At 41.0% G+C, this 19,438-nt stretch overlaps 1 protein-coding gene across 1 annotated transcript in view; it reads left to right on the forward strand.

The window, feature by feature from the left end:
• Window positions 1–19,438, forward strand: part of ATP8B4 (ATPase phospholipid transporting 8B4 (putative)) — a 305,563-nt gene that overhangs the window by 3,079 nt on the left and 283,046 nt on the right. Inside the window, exon 2 of the mRNA XM_036844630.1 lies at window positions 5,178–5,276. The gene's annotated coding sequence lies outside the window, so the exon portion shown is untranslated. The remainder of the gene's footprint in view (window positions 1–5,177; window positions 5,277–19,438) is intronic.

Consider the following 19,438-nt stretch of genomic DNA (forward strand, 5'->3'; position numbering starts at 1 on the left):
CTGTGGTGTGACCTTATCAAAATGGTGACCGTAAGACACCTTAGAAGACGTTGAGAAGATTAGAGGAGATAATGCAGGCACAGGGCTAGTGTTATTTATTGCTGCCCGAATAGAGTGCCTTATAGAGACGACAGATTGTCATTATCAATAGAGAACCTTCTAAGTGGGAGACAGTCCTATGGTTTATTAGTAGCGGGCACCAGGTGCCACTGCCAGATCAGAACTCCGTCTCTCCTTTCTGGTCCTGGGGGCATTCCGCCTACTCTCTGTTTCTCACATTTGCTTTCCTACACCCAGCACCCCGCCGGACCCCGCCCAACCCCCAGGCTAATTGCCAGGCGGGCTCTTGTGACAGAGTTCAGGGGTGAACAAAAGCGTCTGCGATTGCCGCCTCCCGCTCGTCCCAGCCCCTGGGCAGTGAGTGAGGATGGGACGCTCCAATCCGAGACGTCCCTTCGGCCCAGCTAGCCCAGATTAAGCTTGAGGTAGCGCCACACTGCTACATGAAACCAAGTTCCGGTGAGGTTTTGATTAGTTATAATACGTTGTTCTTTAAGTGATCTCCCCTTCCCCCCTCCTTGTATGTTGAAAATTCTCAAGTATTGTCATTCCAGTTCAATTCAATTTACTAAGTGGCTCCGTGAGAAACTAGCACAACACAGAGGAAATTAAGTAAAAGTTATTGGCATTTCTCAGAAGCCATTTCTTTTTCTTTTTTTTTTTTAAAAAAATACATCTTTATTGGAGTATAATTGCTTTACAATGTTGTGTTAGTTTCTGCTGTGCAACAAAGTGAATCAGCTATATGTATACATATATCCCCATATCCCCTCCCTCTTGCGTCTCCCTCCCACCCTCCCTATCCCACCCCTCTAGGTGGTCACAAAGCACCGAGCTGATCTCCCTGTGCTATGTGGCTGCTTCCCACTAGCTATCTATTTTACATTTGGTTGTGTATATATGTCAGTGCTACTCTCTCACTACGTCCCAGCCTTCCCTTCCGCTCCTGTGTCCTCAAGTTGGTTCAGAAGCCATTTCTTTTAGGGTGATCCTTTCTTTTAATTTCCCTTAGTGCTGCTTCTATACAGAGTGAATACTGGCTGCTTGCTACAGAGAAGGGTCAGAATTTAAGTAAAGCAGCGCTTTACTCTCTTCCTCCTCTGTCTTCCTGCGTTCATCCGTTTTATTCTTATGAGACAACCACAAGTAATGAATGCTTACCCCTGCCAGAAACTCTGCTAGGGGTTTCCTGTACGATATTTTTGGAACCTCACAGTCAGCTAAAGATGGCACTTTCATGCTCATTTATAGACAGGAAAGGGACGCTGAGAGAGGTGAATTAAGACAGCTAGTGAGTGATGCATGGGATTTTGGAATTGGTATCTTTTGGTTCCCAGGCCCACTCTTTACTGTAGCAACATGTTATGCTGTTCTCCTATTCTGTGGGTTTCTATCCATGTTTTCTTTTTCCTTTAGCAATTTTATTTTTCCTCCCCCTTTCACAATCTCCCCTTCCCCCATTTTTTTATCCCCCTCTTCTTATCCCTGGGACCTGCTCTAGCAACCCTTTCCCTTTTCCTGACTCTTTCATGGCTAATCCTGCTACTATCTAATGACTGGTTGAGTCATTGCCCTGGGGAAGAGCCGGGGGCCTTGGTTATCCCTGAGGAGAAGGCTGTAGTGTAAAAGTAGAGGTCAGGACAGAAGCGATTCTGTAGTGCACCTCTTTTTTCATGTTGAAACTAGAGCCAGCCCTCCTTTTCCATCCCAAAGCCACCTGGTCCCTTCATGACTAATGACTTCAGTGTAGCCTCCTAGACCTCTCTTGTGTTGTTCTTAAACAGCTACTCTTTCCCCAGAGTCCTTGATTGCCACAAATGCCCACTTTCTCCTCTCTTACTCTGAGAATCGCTTTAGCCTTGTGCATCCACAGTTTTTCAGCTGCAACTGAAAGAGAACGACACCCAAACTGGCTTAAGCAGACACAGGAATTTGAGACTCAGAGTCCAATGGTAGAATAGGCTTCAGGTAAGCCAGTTTCCCTTTCTCCATTTCTCTGCTCTGCCTCCTCTGTTCTCAGGCTGGTTCTCCCCTCATGGTCCAAAGATGGCTGCCAAGCCCTTAGGGATACCTGCTTCCAGTGTCGACTTCAGACAGAAATGTAAGATTCTTTTCCGTAGGAGAAAAAAAAAAAAAAAGGAAGGAAAGAAAAAGAAAAAAGAAGAAAGCTCTTACTGGGTTATGTGCCTGTCTTTGTGGGCTGGGGGGAGAGAAATGCTGATTGGTTTAAGCCGATCAGGGCTCACCCATGGAGCTGGGGGTACAGTTAATCCCACCTACACCATACTATGGAAAAATCAGGGTCTTATTAAAGAGGAAGTGGGGAGAAGAAATGAATTTGGGGAAGCAATTAGCTAATGTTTGTTATATATATCTCGGAACTCTTTTTCCCAATGATTCTAGCTTCCAGCCTGGGTTCCACTTTGTGCTCTACCACCAGCCTAATGGTCTTTGTGGAAATTTTGCTATCATCATCTCTCCAATGCTCAGTTGTCTTCAGTGACCCCCTCATTGCTTCCCATCCTCTTCCACTCATGGCGTCTATAGACAATTGTCGTATTTGTACAGCATACTAGAACACATCTAGGCTGGAGCTGATCAGATGCCCTGGGTCCTCCCTGGCTCCCTTGAGGAGGGAGAAGATTGGTAGCTTAGCACATTGGTTACCCATTCTAGAAACATCTGCTGGGACGCTCTGGTTTATCAAATGAAGTTCAGACTTTAATTTCTGGCTCTTCTGTTGCTGACTTGAACTTTCACTGCACTCAGTTAACAAATATTTATTGAGTTTCTACTATGAACCGAACATCATGAGGCACTAAGTATTTGAAAATGGATCAAAACTTAATTGCAACTACTCCTTTTCAAGAACACTTTGTTTTGAAGAGTCTGGTCTACACCCTCCTAAAAATGCCCTGCATATTCCTCTTTGTATGACTTTGTTCTTGCCTATTTCCACCCCTGAACTCTCCACCCCTCTAAATCCCAACTCTTTAAGGCAGTGGTTCACAGATTTCTGGTTTTCTCAGTCCAGTAGCATTTCAAAATAAAGTACCAACTTAAAAAATGTTCAAGTAAAACCAGCTGCCCCTAGCCAACTGCAGTCAGTTTTTTGTTTTTTTAAAAAATTTATTTATTTATGGCTGTGTTGGGTCTTCGTTTCTGTGTGAGGGCTTTCTCTAGTTGTGGCAAGCGGGGGCCACTCTTCATCGCGGTGCGCGGGCCTCTCACTATTGCGGCCTCTCTTGTTGTGGAGCACAGGCTCCAGGCGCGCAGGCTCAGTAATTGTGGCTCACGGGCCCAGCTGCTACGCGGCATGTGGGATCCTCCCAGACCAGGGCTCGAACCCGTGTCCCCTGCATTGGCAGGCAGACTCTCAACCACTGTGCCACCAGGGAAGCCCTGCAGTCTGTTTTTATTACTATTTCATAAAAGGATGACATTTTTAGCATTAAAAAGCAAAGTATAATATCTCTTATATGTGGAATCTAAAAAAATGGTACAAATGAACTTATTTATAAAACAGAAATAGAGTCACAGATGTAAAAAACAAACTTATGGTTACCGGGGGAGGAGGGGCAGAGGATGAACTTGGGAGACTGGGTCTGACATATACACAGGTACATATATAAAATAGATAACCAATAAGGACCTACTGTATAACACAGGGAACTCTTCTCAATACTGCGTAACGACCTATATGGGAAAAGAATCTAAAAAAGAGTGGATGTATATATATGTATAACTGATTCACTTTGTACACCTGAAACTAACACAACATTGTAAATCAACTATATTCCAATAAAAATTATAAAAAAGGAAAGTATAACTGAAACATACACTTAAAAATGGTTAAAATGGTTAATTTTATGTTATGTATATTTCACCACAAAAAATATACACAAAAGAAGGAAAAATACACACAGAAAGGAAAGTATAGTCCTTTTCGAGGAAGGATGAAGACTACATTTTACCAACATATAAAAAAGATAGAAATTAAAATATTTTTGAATGCAGAAAAAATACAACTTTTATTGGTTTATTATCCATAGATATTATTTCTATGTAAGTTTGAATGTTTAGAAATACAAATTCAATAGTGAAGCATGAAATTGAACCAAACCTCTTGGACTTCGATATAACTCAAGATTGTTTTATCACTGAGGTCTCAAACATGGAGCTTCCTTACCCCACACCCTTAGTGAAGCTGCCTAGTCCCCTCCGCTCCCACGCCCCCACGCCCCCACGCCCCCACAGCCACTGAGCCTACCTGTTACCTTCATCAAGATTCTAGTGCCTTCCTGACCAGTCTCTTCAGCCTCCTAGACTCCTTGTTTCCTTAAACGTTCTACCCAGAGCACTAGGTTACCGCAAATGCCCACTCTTTTCTGACCCATTCTGAGGCACTGCAGGAGGAGTTCAGGAGACAGATGCGATAACTGGAGTGCACGTTGACACCTGCTAGCCTGGGTCTGGACTTCCCTGATGCTTCACCCCTATTCATTCATCTCTGCTGGTGTCTTAGGGAAAGGCTCCCAGTGGCAGTTCCCAACTCCCTTCTATGTCCCCAATCCCAACCTCAAATGCTCTATAAAAGCAGGTGGTCTCTCCTCCTACTTTATGGTTCTCAAACTTTATGGGCATAGAAATTACCTGGAGAACATGCTAAAACACAGCTTGCTAAGCCCCACCTGGAGAATTTCTGATTCTGTAAGTCTTGGGTGGGGCCAGAGAATTCACATTTCTAAGAAGTTACCAGAAAATGCTGTAGCTGTTAGTCCAGGGACTATACTTTGGGAATGATTGATTTAACCCAGTGGTTTCCCAGCTGCTCAGCAGAGCCCGAGGACTTCTGAGGAGCCACTGAGGAAAATTCATTGCGGAGCATGGGAAGGGGACTCTGGGACCCAACCCAGCTCCAATCAGAGGAGCTCTATGTATATCTGTTTTACATATTGGACTATCATGTAGACTTCACATGAAAAGAGTGTTCCTATAAACTTTTCTTCTAAATACTCCAGCCTATGTGTATCTATCCCTTGTACTGGACTTATAAACCTACCACACAGCTTGGCTCTTGATTATTTCATGACTGTTAGTTTTGCCTTCCCAATTAGGATTCAGTTTCCTGGAATGAAGTAATGGAACATGAGCCTTGAAGTCAGAGGACCTGGGTTCAAGTCCTCGTCTGTCATGTATTGGCTGAGGACGCTTAGGTAAGTTACCTGAACTCTCATAGCACCTTGTATTAATTTTGTAGCCCTTGAGGCACCTAATGCACAGGGACTATTGTCAACAAAAAATGTGTAGGTTATGAAGCCTGTTGCTTATGTAACGTTACTTAGTACAGATAGGAAGTTTGTGTGACCAGTCCATTCAGTGGTTTATAGGAGGGTTCATCTCTGACTGTGTTGTCTGCCATGAATCAAATTGTATTTCTTGAAATGTGGGTGCCTGCCATCCTGTTGAATGCCTAATGTAGTAGCATTCAGGTACAGATGTACAGGATGTGTAGGGAAAAGGTAAGAGTCTGGTGAAGATGGAATATACTGAGATTAGCCTTTCTTTTGGAGAATGAAGGAAAGGAGAGACTGAAAACAATTGGTTGTTGGTTTTAGAGATGAGGGAGTAGGGCTCCCCTTTTTTTTTGCATCCCAATGATGCTTACTGACTATACAATCAAGACAAAATACAATTTGAGAAAAAGGCGTTTGCTCTCATTAGTTCTAATCAGAATGCCTTTGATTTGGTGTTGAATTCTAACTGAGGGAAAATCCTAGTGAATCATTATTGCTTCTAGTGCTAACATGCGTGCTTCATAAAATTTGGTTTCAACCCTCTCTGTCCTCTTTCAGTATCCCACGACAACCTCCAGCTCCCTGTCCCAGTCACAACACACTCTTTTCCATTCCTGAATGTGTGGGTTACTTCTTTACCCCTTTGCCCTTCTCTTGTCTTGTAATATCATCTTCTTGCCTACTTCTTAAATGTAAAAATTTCTTAGGGTGTGTCTTTACCTTTCTTCTCTCTGTCTCCTTCTCTCTAGATAGCCTCATCTATTCCTATTGATGCTGAGGAATCCCAAGTCTAAATATTCAGCCCTCACCTTCTCCTGAGTTCCACATCTGATTCGTTATGGTGTACTGAATACCTCCATATGAATTCATTTATTTAGTCATTCACTTATTAATTTATTCATTTAGCATTTATTTAAAGTGCACTAGGTGAACACTACTTCACAGTGAAGCAGATAGGGCAGATATTATTATTCTCATTTTCAGGTCAGTGAATTGAGATCCAGAGAGGTTAACCAATGTGCTGAAGGTCAGACACAGCAAGTCAGTTATGGAGCAGTAACTCAAGTTTTCTGATCCCTATAGGCACTGGTCTATAAAGTGTTGTGGGTTGAATGGTGTTCCTGCCACAAACCCTCAGTTCTGTAATCATTTCCCCCTGCCCACTGCATGGATGCTGCTTAAAATGGTGTCTTCTATTACCTTATGGCATGTGATTATTTCCTTCTCCCTGCAAATCTTTCAGCTTTGGCTTTCTCCTTGCTCAATTACATTCCCAATTTTCTAGCTCATATTCTTTTTTTTTCATATTCATATTTTTTATTGAAGCATAGTTGATTTACAGTGTTTCAGGTGTACAGCAAAGTGATTCAGTTATATATGTGTGTGTGTGTGTGTGTATATATATATATTCTTTTTTAGATTCTTTTCCATTATAGGTTATTATCTAGCACATATTCTTGAGATAACAAATCTGGTGGCCCAAACAAATCACCCATATACATGATTGTGTAGAATTCTTAAGGCAAATATCCATAGGCTGCTGTCCAGCCTATAGATTACTGCAACTGAATAAGGTGCACAGTCTTGGTCCAGTCAGCTATGTGTATTCGTGGAGATGCATGGAGGTGGGAAGATGGAGGGGGTGGAGTCTCCCAGTTCAAAACATGATCACCGTACAAGGTATTCAGTTGTGGAAACTTGGCAGTTTTCCGCTAAAGGGACTATGGGCATGGTAAAACACATTAATTGGCTTGTCTTATCTTTCTCTTCTGTTTATTTCAGATTATAATGTCTCCACTGAGTTCTCTCTGGCTACTATACACAGCAGTCATGGATAACTAGTTTCTATTCACTAATAAATTATAATTTATAATTGCCATACTTATGTGGCAAGATTATTTGTGTAGCTCCAAGTCTGATATCATAGTCCTTCTGTCTAAAGAACTTCTCCTAACATTTCTTGAACTGTAGATCTCCTGGCAATAGATTCTTTCAGCTTCTGTTTTTCTGAAAAAGTCTTTATTTAACCTTCATTTTTGAATGGTATTTTCACTGGGTAAAGAATTGTGGTATGAATAGATTTATTCTTTTGGTACTTTCAAGATGTCACTCTGCCGTCTTCTGGTTTGCATAGCTTCTAACTGCTGGGTTTCTTTTTTTTCCTGATAATTTTTAAAAATTATTTTTATTTTAAAATAGCACATGAGCATGGTTGAAAACTAAGAACAATAAAAGTCAGAGTGGAAAACCATGCAAAGTAAATGCTCCTCCCTTCCGAACCCCAGTCCCTCAGGTTCTTCTGGAGGCAATCACTGTTAGCAGTGACTTGGTGACATATGTAAATTTTGTTCAGAGTCTTCAAAGATGAAAGAATGTACCTTCTATTCAAGAGAGTAGTCCATAATGAATTTAAGTTACATCAATTAGTAGGAATGACTGAAAGAGTAGAAATTACCATGAATGGCAAGTAGAAGAGTATGGATTTTCTTTGAAAGATTTTTGAACAGAAAGCTGTTAGACCTGATCACAGAAATGTGTTGGGAATATTGCTGCGAGGAGATAGAAGTAGACTGTCGAGATGAGTCCAAGGCAGTTTATTGAAGCCTCTGCACTTGCTTGGAATTTTCTGTTAAGACATAGGCACAAAACTTATGTTAATAATTAAGCTTCCAATTATGAACACTAACTTTATGCCAGACCCTGTGTTGAGTGCTTATGTATCTTTTAGTGTAGTCTTCCCAATGCCCCTCCAGAGTATACATCGTTATCTCTGGTTGATAGATAGGAAAACTGAAAACAACTGGTCAATGACATATTCAGGATGGAATTAAGGTTTGTCTTCCTCCAAAGACTATGCAAATGAACTCCTGCATGAATATGCCTTCCTAGTTGCAAGGCATGCTTCCATCCTCCCTTTTTCTTACTGTCCAGTGATCTGTGCCTACAATTCTTGCTCCCCAGAGATAGCTGTCAAGATCTACAATCCATACAATTGGGTATCAAGTAGGAAGGACCATGACTGCTTTATTTCTTATCTTTGTTTCTTTGTATGTCATTTATTTTTTTCTGGCTATCTTCAAGATTTTCGCTTTATCTTTGGTTTTCAGCAGTTAGACTACGTGTGTGTGTGTGTGTGTGTGTGGTGTTTAATTTGTCTTGTCCAGGGGTCTATGAAATTCTGATCTATAGTTTGATGTCTTTCATAATTTTGGAAAATTTTTGGTCATTATCTCTTAAATATTTCTTCTGCCAATTATTCTCTCTCTTTCCCCTCTATGGCTCCAAATATTCATATATTGGGCCATTTGATATTTTTGAACAGTTTTTGGATGCACAGTTTTTATTCACTTTCTTTTTTTGAATTTTTGAATTGTATTTATTTTTTTATACAACAGGTTCTTATTAGTCATCAATATTATACACATCAGTGTATACATGTCAATCCCAATTGCCCAATTCATCACGCCACCCCCCCCCCCCCCCCCCCCCGCCACTTTCCCCCCTTGGTGTCCATACGTTTGTTCTCTACATCTTTGTTGCTATTTCTGCTCTGAAACCAATTCATCTATACCATTTTTCTAGGTTCCACATATATGCGTTAATATACGATATTTGTTTTTCTCTTTCTGACTTACTTCACTCTGTATGACAGTCTCTAGATCCATCCACGTCTCAACAAATGACCCAGTTTCGTTCCTTTTTATGGCTGAGTAATATTCCATTGTATATATGTACCACAACTTCTTCATCCATTCATCTGTTGATGGGCATTTAGGTTGCTTCCATGACCTGGCTATTGTAAATAGTGCTGCAATGAACATTGGGATGCATGTGTCTTTCTGAATTATGGTTTTCTTTGCGTATATGCCCAGTAGTGGGATTGCTGGGCCATATAGTAATTCTATTTTTAGTTTTTTAAGGAACCTCCATATTGTTCTCCGTAGTGGCTGTATCAATTTACATTCCCACCAACAGTGCAAGAGGGTTCCCTTTTCTCCACACCCTCTCCAGCATTTGTTGTTTGTAGATTTTCTGATGATGCCCATTCTAACTGCTGTGAGGTGATACCTTATTGTAGTTTTGATTTGCATTTCTCTAATAATTAGTGATGTTGAGCAGCTTTTCTTGTGCTTCTTGGCCATCTGTATGTCTTCTTTAGAGAAATGTCTATTTAGGTCTTCAGCCCATTTTTTGATTGGATTGTTTGTTTTTTTAATATTGAGCTGCATGAGCTGTTTATATATTTTGGAGATTAATCCTTTGTCTGTTGTTTCACTTGCAAATATTTTCTCCTATTCTGAGGGTTGTTTTTTCGTCTTGTTTGTAGTTTCCTGTGCTTTGCAAAAGCTTTGAAGTTTCATTAGGTCCCATTTGTTTATTTTTGTTTTTATTTCCATTACTCTAGGTGGTGGATCAAAAAAGATCTTGCAGTGATTTATGTCAAAGAATATTCTTCCTATGTTTTCCTCTAAGAGTTTTAGAGTGTCCGGTCTTACATTTAGGTCTCTAATCCATTTAGAGTTTATTTTTGTGCATGGTGTTAGGGAGTGTTCTAATTTCATTCTTTTACATGTAGCTGTCCAGTTTTCTCAGCAGCACTTATTGAAGAGGCCATCTTTTCTCCATTGTATATCCTTGCTTCTTTTGTCATAGATTAGTTGACCATAGGTGCGTTGGTTTATCTCTGGGCTTTCTATCCTGTCCCATTGATCTATATTTCTGTTTTTGTGCCAGAACCATATTGTCTTGATTACTGTAGTTTTGTAGTATAGTCTGAAGTCAGGGAGTCTGATTCCTCCAGCTCCGTTTTTTCCCCTCAGGACTGCTTTGGCTATTCAGGGTCTTTTGTGTCTCCATACAAATTTTAAGATTTTTTTGCTCTAGTTCTGTAAAAAATGCCATTGGTAATTTGATAAGGATTGCATGGAATCTGTAGATTGCTTTAAGTAGTATAGTCATTTTCACAATATTGATTCTTCCAATCCAAGAACATGATATATCTCTCCATCTGTTTGTATCATCTTTAATTTCTTTCATCAGTGTCTTATAGTTTTCTGCATACAGGTCTTTTGTCTCCCTAGGTAGGTTTATTCCTAGGTATTTTATTCTTTTTGTTGCAGTGGTAAATGGGAGGGTTTCCATAATTTCCCTTTCAGATTTTCATCATTAGTGTATAGGAATGCAAGAGATTTCTGTGCATTAATTTTGTATCCTGCAACTTTACCAAATTCATTGATTAGCTCTAGTAGCTTTCTGGTGGCATTTTTAGGATTCTCTATGTATAGTATCATGTAATCTGCAAACAATGACAGTTTTACTTCTTCTTTTCCAATTTGTATTCTTTTATTTCTTTTTCTTCTCTGATTGCCATGGCTAGGACTTCCAAAACTATGTTGAATAATAGTGGCAAGAGTGGACATCCTTTTCTTGTTCCTGCTCATAGAGGAAATGCTTTCAGTTTTTCACCATTGAGAATGATGTTTGCTGTGGGTTTGTCACATATGGCCTTTATTATGTTGAAGTAGGTTCCGTCTATGCCCACTTTCTGGAGAATTTTTATCATAAATGGGTGTTGAATTTTGTCAGAAGCTTTTTCTGCATCTATTGAGATTATCATATGGTTTTTATCCTTCAGTTTGTTTATATGGTGTATCACATTGATTGATTTGAGTATATTGAAGAATCCTTGCATCCCTGGGATAAATCCCACTTGATCATGGTGTATGATCCTTTTAATGTGTTGTTGGATTCTGTTTGCTAGTATTTTGTTGAGGATTTTTGCATCTATATTCATGAGTGATACTGCTCTGTAATTTTCTTTTTTTGTAGTATGTTTGTCTGGTTTTGGTATCAGGGTGATGGTGGCCTCATACAATGAGTTTGGGAGTGTTCCTTCCTCTGAAATTTTTTTGGAAGAGTTTGAGAAGGATGGGTTTTAGCTCTTCTCTAAATGTTTGATAGAAGTCACCTGTGAAGCCATCTGGTCCTGGACTTTTGTTTGTTGGAAGATTTTTAATCACAGTTTCAATTTCCTTACTTGTGATTGGTCTGTTCATATTATCTATTTCTTCCTGGTTCAGTCTTGGAAGGTTATACCTTTGTAAGAATTTGTCCATTTCTTCCAGGTTTTCCATTTTATTGGCATTGAGTTGCTTGTAGTAGTCTCTTAGGATGCTTTGTATTTCTGTGGTGTCTGTTGTAACTTCTCCTTTCTCATTTCTAATTTTATTGATTTGAGTCCTCTCCCTCTTTTTCTTGATGAGTCTGGCTAATGGTTTATCAATTTTCTTTATCTTCTCAAAGTACCAGCTTTCAGTTTTATTGATCTTTGCTATTGTTTTCTTTGTTTCTATTTCATTTATTTCTGCTCTGATCTTTATGATTTCTTTCCTTCTGTTAACTTTGGGTTTTGTTTGTTCTTCTTTCTCTCGTTCCTTTAGGTGTAAGGTTAGATTGTTTACTTGAGATTTTTCTTGTTTCTTGAGGTAGGCTTGTATTGGTATAAACTTCTCTCTTAGAACTGCTTTTGCTGCATCCCATAGGTTTTGGATTGTAGTGTTTTCATTGTCATTTGTCTCTAGGTATTTTTTAATTTCCTTTTTGATTTCTTCAGTGATCTCTTCATTACTTAGTAGTGTATTGTTTAGCCTCCATTTGTTTGTGTTTTTTTATGATTTTTTCCCTGTAATTGATTTCTAATCTCATAGGGTTGTGGTCAGAAAAGATGCTTGATATGATTTCAATTTTCTTAAATTTACTGAGGCTTGATTTGTGACCCAAGATGTGATCTATCCTGGAGAATGTTCCATGTGCACTTGAGAAGAAAGTGTAATCTGCTGTTTGGGGATGGAATGTCCTATAAATATCAATTAAATCTATCTGGTCTATTGTGTCATTTAAAGCTTCTGTTTCCTTATGTATTTTCTGTTTGGATGATCTGTCCATTGCTGTAAGTGAGGTGTTAAAGTCCCCCACTATTGTGTTACTGTCTATTTCCTGTTTTATAGCTGTTAGCAGGTGCCTTACGTATTGAGGTACTCCTATGTTGGGTGCATATATATTTATAATTGTTATATCTTCTTGTTGGATTGATCCCTTGATCATTATGTAATGTCCTTCCTTGTCTCCTGTAACATTCTTTATTTTAAAGTCTATTTTACCTGATATGAGTATTGCTACTCCAGCTTTCTTTTGATTTCCATTTGCATGGAATATCTTTTTCCATCCCATCACATTCAGTCTGTATGCGTCCCTAGGTCTGTAGTGGGTCTCTTGTAAACAGCATATAAATGGGTCTTGTTTTTGTATCCATTCAGTGAGCCTGTGTCTTTTGGTTGGAGCATTTAATCCATTCACTTTTAAGGTAATTATTGATATGTATGTTCCTATGACCATTTTCTTAATTGTTTTGGGTTTGTTTTTGTAGGTCCTTTGCTTCTCTTGTGTTTCCCACTTAGAGAAGTTCCTTTAGCATTTGTTGTAGAGCTGGTTTGGTGGTGCTGAATTCTCTTAGCTTTTGCTTGTCTGTAAAGCTTTTGATTTCTCCATCAAATCTAAATGAGATCCTTGCTGGGTAGAGTAATCTTGGATGTAGCTTCTTCCCTTTCATCACTTTAAATATATCATGCCACTCCCTTCTGGCTTGCAGAGTTTCTGCTGAGAAATCAGCTGTTAACCTTATGGGAGTTCCCTTGTATGTTATTTGTCATTTTTCCCTGTTGCTTTCAATAATTTTTCTTTGTGTTTAGTTTTTGTCAATTTGATTACCATGTGTCTTGGTGTGTTTCTCCTTGGGTTTATCCTGCCTGGGACTCTCTCTGCTTCCTGGACTTGGGTGGCTATTTCCTTTCCCACGTTAGGGAAGTTTTCGTCTCTAATCTGTTCAAATATTTTCTCATGTCCCTTCTCTCTCTCTTCTCCTTCTGGAACCCCTATAATGTGAATGTTGTTGCATTTAATGTTGTCCCAGAGGTCTCTTAGGCTGTCTTCATTTCTTTTCATTCTTTTTTCTTTATTCTGTTCTGCAGCAGTGAATTCCACCATTCTGTCTTCCAGGTCACTTATCCGTTCTTCTGCCTCAGTTATTCTGCTATTGATTCCTTCGAGTGTATTTTTCATTTCATTTATTGTCTTGTTCATCTCTGTTTGTTTGTTCTTTAGTTCTTTTAAGTCTTTACTAAACTTTTCTTGTATCTTCTCGATCTGTGCCTCCATTCTGTTTCTAAGATCTTAGATCATCTTTACTGTCATTACTCTGAATTCTTTTTCAGATAGATTGCCTATCTCCCCTTCATTTAGTTGTTCTTGTAGGTTTTTATCTTGCTCCTTCGTCTGCAACATATTACTTTGTCATCTGATTTTGTCAAACTTACTGTGTTTGTGATTTCCTTTCTACAGGCTGCAGAACCGTAGTTCCTCTTGCTTCTGGTGTCTGCCCCCTGGTGGATGAGGTTGGTCCAGAGGCTTGTGCCATTATCCCCTTGATAGGGGGTTTGATTGGTGTTGTGTTCATAAGAGCCTGCCCTAGATATTGAGTGGGGCCTCCCCTTTTCTCTGAAGTTGTCACTGCCCTGTCAGCTGCAGGGCCTGCTCCCTAGTTGTTGGAGTGGAGGTCCCCAGATCTGTTTCTTAGCTGTGTTTCTGATCTGCGTTGTGAGGTAGGCGGGATTGGAGCACTCACACTGGGAGAGCAGCCACTGAGCATTTCGCCACTGGAGCTGTTCACCCATGATTGTGCTCCATTGTGTCCCCTTTCGCCCATTGTGTGGGTTCACAAAATATACTGTTGCTGGAACTGCTCTCAGTCCTGCCTTAACTGTGGGTACACTGGCAAATGGCCCTGGTGACTCTCAGGCGTTGTTTTCACCTGGCCAGTGGCACAGGTCCACTGAAGTTAGGTCCCAGGACTGCAGTCGTTGTGCACCTGAACTCACTGTGGGAACTATGTAGGCAACTTGAACTCTGGTCTGGCCCTACCCCCATGTGTATGTGCCCACAGAGCCCACAGCTACTAAAGCCAGACCTGTGAAAGGGGGTTTGACTGGTGTTGTGGTGACAAGAGCCTGCACTGGATATTGAGTGGGGCCTGAAATTCTGTTCAAAGAATTTATACTGAAACAAATCGTTATGTGAATATAAGTTTCCTAAGACAGAAATCAGTGTACAGATTTTTCCTTGAGTTTTAATTATGTTGCTTTAAAAGGGCGCAAGTTAAATTATATTCCAGAATTTTTCAGTTAGTCTTATTTGCAACACGTACTATAAAATCGTATGTGGCTGAGATCGTCAGTCTTGCAGAATAGCAGTCTCCGTAATACTTCATGTCATATTCAAATGAATGTTTTCAGCTCTTGTAAACCTTTTTAAATTTTTTTAGATTTCTACAAAGTATGCTTTTCAATATGTAGTTCTATTTTACTGACACGTTGATAAAACTAAATGTTAACCAATACTCTCCTCCAACTACATACTACGTTTCCTTTCCATTTCCTTAGACAATTTAAACCAGCAGTCTTCCTTCTTCTTTCTCTTCCTTCTCATACAATCTTTCTTGGACGTTAGCATTCTTATTGATGCTCTAGTGCACTTATCAATCTCCTCACAATTTTTAATAACACTTCTTGACTCTTGTTCTCTCTTTTCACTTTCTTCTATAGCTTGACAATAGCCTGGATCTGATCACCTCTTGGGACTTCTATCTAAAGTCCTGGAACTTAGTGTTCCTGAACACATTCTGATGACATTGCATCAAGCCTATATTATCATATCTATTAGCATGCTTTTTAAAAAAAATTTTTATTTTATATTTGAGTATAGTTGATTAACAATGTTGTGTTAGTTTCAGGTGTACAGCAAAGTGATTCAGTTATATATATACATGTATCTATTCTTTTTCAAATTCTTTTCCAATTTAGGTTGTTACATAATATTGAGCAGAGTTCCCTGTGCTATCCAGTAGGTCCTTGTTGGTTATCCAATTCAAATATAGCAGTGTGTACATGTCAATCCCAAACTCCCTAACTACCCCTTCCCCCAGGAAAATCATATATGTGGAAACTAAAAAGAAATGATACAAATGAACTTACTTACAAAACGGAAACAGACTCACAGACTTAGAGAACAAACTTATGGTTACCATATACACTTTTTTTTTTTTAAATTAATTATTTATTTATTTATTTTTGGCTGTGTTGGGTCTTCGTTTCTGTGCGAGGGCTTTCTCCAGTTGTGGCGAGCGGGGGCCACTCTTCATCGCGGTGCGCGGGCCTCTCACTATCGCGGCCTCTCTTGTTGCGGAGCACAGGCTCCAGACGCGCAGGCTCAGTAGTTGTGGCTCACGGGCCTAGTTGCTCCGCGGCATGTGGGATCTTCCCAGACCAGGGCTCGAACCCGTGTCCCCTGCATTGGCAGGCAGACTCTCAACCACTGCGCCACCAGGGAAGCCCTATACTTTTTTTTTAAACATCTTTATTGGAGTATAATTGCTTTACAATGGTGTGTTAGTTTCTGCTGTATAACAAAGTGAATCAGCTATACATATACATATATCCCCTTATCCCCTCCCTCTTGTGTCTCCCTCGCTCCCACCCTCCCTATCCCACCCCTCTAGGTGAACACAAAGCACCGAGCTGATCTTCCTGTGCTATGTGGCTGCTTCCCACTAGCTATCTATTTTACGTTTGGTAGTGTATATATGTACCATATATACTTTTAATTTTTCACTTTTTAGAATTATTTTTTATTTACTTACACAAAATATTTAAAATTTCCCTTTATGTGGTTCTGCCAAATCACTTTTGGCTGAATAGAAATATTGTCCTGTTGGCACAAGGCCCCAGATTTCAAGGATGTTCCAAATGACTGACCAAACATTTTGTATTCTGAGTGCACCTGAGGGCACCTATCAGGCAGAGAAGGCAAAAAGAAAAGAATGGCTGGTGAGGGGAAAGTAGGGAGGAAAATTCGCCTTGAGAAAGCATTTAATAAAATTTCCACTAGATGGCAGTAACACTCCAGGAATAATGTTTCTAAGGTCCCAGAAAGGGATAAACCTACTAGGAAGGAACTGTGGAGCATGCCTAGTACTGTCTCCTGCCCAGTGCAGAAATCTTTTAAATGGATATACTTTCCAGATCATACCAATTTAAGTTAAAAAAAAAAAAAATCTCATTCTCAATCCTGTTCATCTTTCAGTAATCTAATATTATACCCCCCCCCCAAAGAGAGAGAGAGAGAGAGAGAGAGAGAGAGACTATGCCCCTGAATCAATCTATAGGTTATCTCAAATCAGACAAGATGCTATGGAGGGCAAATATTAAAAAAAGTTAAGATTCAGTAGAATGTATTTTATACCTAAAGTTAATTAAAATTTCTTTACTAAAAGTGTCTTAACCCCTTTATTCTTAGTTCAATTTTTGTTTGATCTTGATTTTAAAAACAAGTAAAAAAAATAGACAAAATTGAAAAGTAAACTAAATTGCAAGATTCATTCTAACTCAGATTAGGAACTGGCAAATATTTTCAGGAATTATAGAGGTAATACCGTACCCCTGAGTAATTCAGCAAAATCTTGCAAAGAGTACTATTTAGTATCAGTTATGGTCTTTTGTGATTCTGCTGGGCTAGAGGAACTAAGTATCTTCCATTTTCAGGCTCATCCCAGCAGTCAGACAAATGTAGAGTTAGTCTTACTGTCAAAAGCCACTTATTTGAAAGCTTGGGAGCAGGCCTGGAAACTCCATGCCAGGTGCCAAGCTGCTGGACCCCCTACTCTTCATCCTGTTCTTTCACTGCGTTCTACTTGCTAGCTGGCTACTGAGGTTCATACGTGTATTCATGATGGCCCTGACAGGGCTGATGCATGAGGGACCCTAATTCGAGGAAGTGGCAGTACAATCCCCAGAAGTGACCCAGCAAGGCCAAGCACAGTATTACATGCATATGGTGTAATATGATGTGGAACCAACTGTTCCCATAAGTATAGAGGAGAGGAGTGATCGCATCCCCTGGGACCAGTCAGAGGGGCTTCCAGGAGTAGGTGAGCTTTGAAAAAGGTGCTGGAAGAAATAGTAGATATGAATTGTGGGTTGGGGAAAGGTAGGCACTGTGGATAGGAGGAAAGGTGTAAAAAGTATAGATAATTGCAAATCACGCCATCTATATCACAGCATTCTTTCATGCCAAAATGAAGAAAAACATGACTTAAGTGCAAATACAAAAATCTATCATGTTCACTAGAATTATTTGATAAGGTCTTTCACTTTCCCCCTCCATTGCGTTTCTACCACCAACATTATAGTGTAGGCTTTCCTACTAGCTTTATATGCGATTAATCCATTACCTTTACTATATGTTTATGTCTACCAGCAATCAAGAGGCATGTCCTGGGCCCCTTGTTGCAAAAACCTGAGCACCAGATGTACAAACTAGGGCACCAGATGCATATAAAATCTCCTGTCCCAGAGGTACTGATTCTCTGGAGCATGGCTGGGGGAGAGCACGAAGACAGTGCCTGCCTCCAAAGTCTCTGGAAGGGATGGCCGTCAGCCCTCAGGTGTATGTTTAATTAGAAGCTGACCTCTCAGGCTGCATTTATCATGATAAGGTAATAGGCCACTTTCACAGGAAGACTGAGCTCTGGGTCTGTTTCCTCTTGTTGCGCCCTGGGGGTGGTAGCTGTTTAAGAACTCTTCTTTTCTTGGTTACAGACCTGTGGCACCCATAGGTGTAAGCCAGTTGGCCACCCTCTGGTGTCCCCTGGTAGCAGCCACAAAAACTGGGGTGCCAGACAAGAGTATGAGCTCCTTTCTAGGAGAAACCAGGGAATTGGGGGAAGGCAGAGGGAGAGTGCAAAGAGGGTGTCCACCGGCCTCTAGTTGTGCCCCTACGCCAAAGCTCCTGGACAAGCAAATAGGCCTCCGTCACAGGAGGACTGGGGTGGGTTTCAGTCTGCTGTCTGCGCAGTGCCCTGGGGGTGGTAGGCTGCCAAGAACAGTCTCTCCCATGGTTCCAGTCCCATGAGACCCAGGATCGAAAGCCCCCTACCCTCCAGAGCCAGGTGATCAAGCGGAATCCCCTGGCGGCAGCCACAAAAACTGGGCCATCAGACATGTATAAAAGCTCCCCTGCAAGAGATACTGGTGCTCTGGAGCGCGGAGCAGGGAGTGTGAAGACGGCGCCCACCTGCTGCAATGAGGCAGAGAGAGAGCGTACAGATGGTGCCTGTTGGGAAAGGAAAGAGAACAACAACAACAGAAAGATGGTGCTCACTGGCTAGAGTGAGGCAGAGGTAGAGCATCAGGGTGATGCCCACAGGCCAGCAGGCTCTCAGCTGTGCTAAATTAGATGCCTGCCCCTCAGGCCGATGCTTCAGTATTAGCAAGTGAGCCTCATTCACACGAGGTCTGGGCGCCTCCTGACTGGGGCCTCCAGGGGGGTCCGAGCCCACGGGGCCTTTAAGAGCTGCTTCTCGTCCGTCTCCCCTGCAGCCTTGTGGGATTCCGTGACCTCGCTTGGTTTTCAAAGCTAGATATTTTTGGGCTCGGCTCTCGGGCGCAAATCTTAAAAGCTGGGGTGCCTGATAGGGGTCTCAAACCCTCACTCTTCAGGGGAAGCCTGGGGTCTGAGTTCCCTCCTGATGGTGGGCTGCTGCCCCAGGGGTGGGATTTATGGCAGGATTGCGTCCCAGGCCCTCCTACCCACTTCCGTGTGGGCCTTCCCTACTTTGCCTGATGTGTAGGAGTTGTTAGGCGGTTTTTAGTTTTTATTTTATTTTATTTTTGTTTGTTTGTTTTTGAGAGATAGTTGTTTCAGGTATAGCTACAGAATCAGTGTGTCTCCTGGGAGGGGGTGAGCCCAGCATCCTCCTACATTGCCATCTTGTCACCATCAGCTCTTTACTATTGAAATTCCCGCCTGGCTCGTCTCTCTGATGGGAATCCAGAACCATGGACCAGGATCGTGAAGGGAAGACCTGGGAGAGTCTGGAACCTTTATCTCTCCCCTGACGTTTGTGGCCTTTCCCCACCCCCCTCCTTTGTAGCAGTCATCAGTTAACATCCCTTAAAAGGGAAGCAGCCTGT

The sequence above is a fragment of the Balaenoptera musculus genome, chromosome 2 (genome assembly GCF_009873245.2).
Source record: "Balaenoptera musculus isolate JJ_BM4_2016_0621 chromosome 2, mBalMus1.pri.v3, whole genome shotgun sequence".
NCBI classification, from domain to species: domain Eukaryota; kingdom Metazoa; phylum Chordata; class Mammalia; order Artiodactyla; family Balaenopteridae; genus Balaenoptera; species Balaenoptera musculus.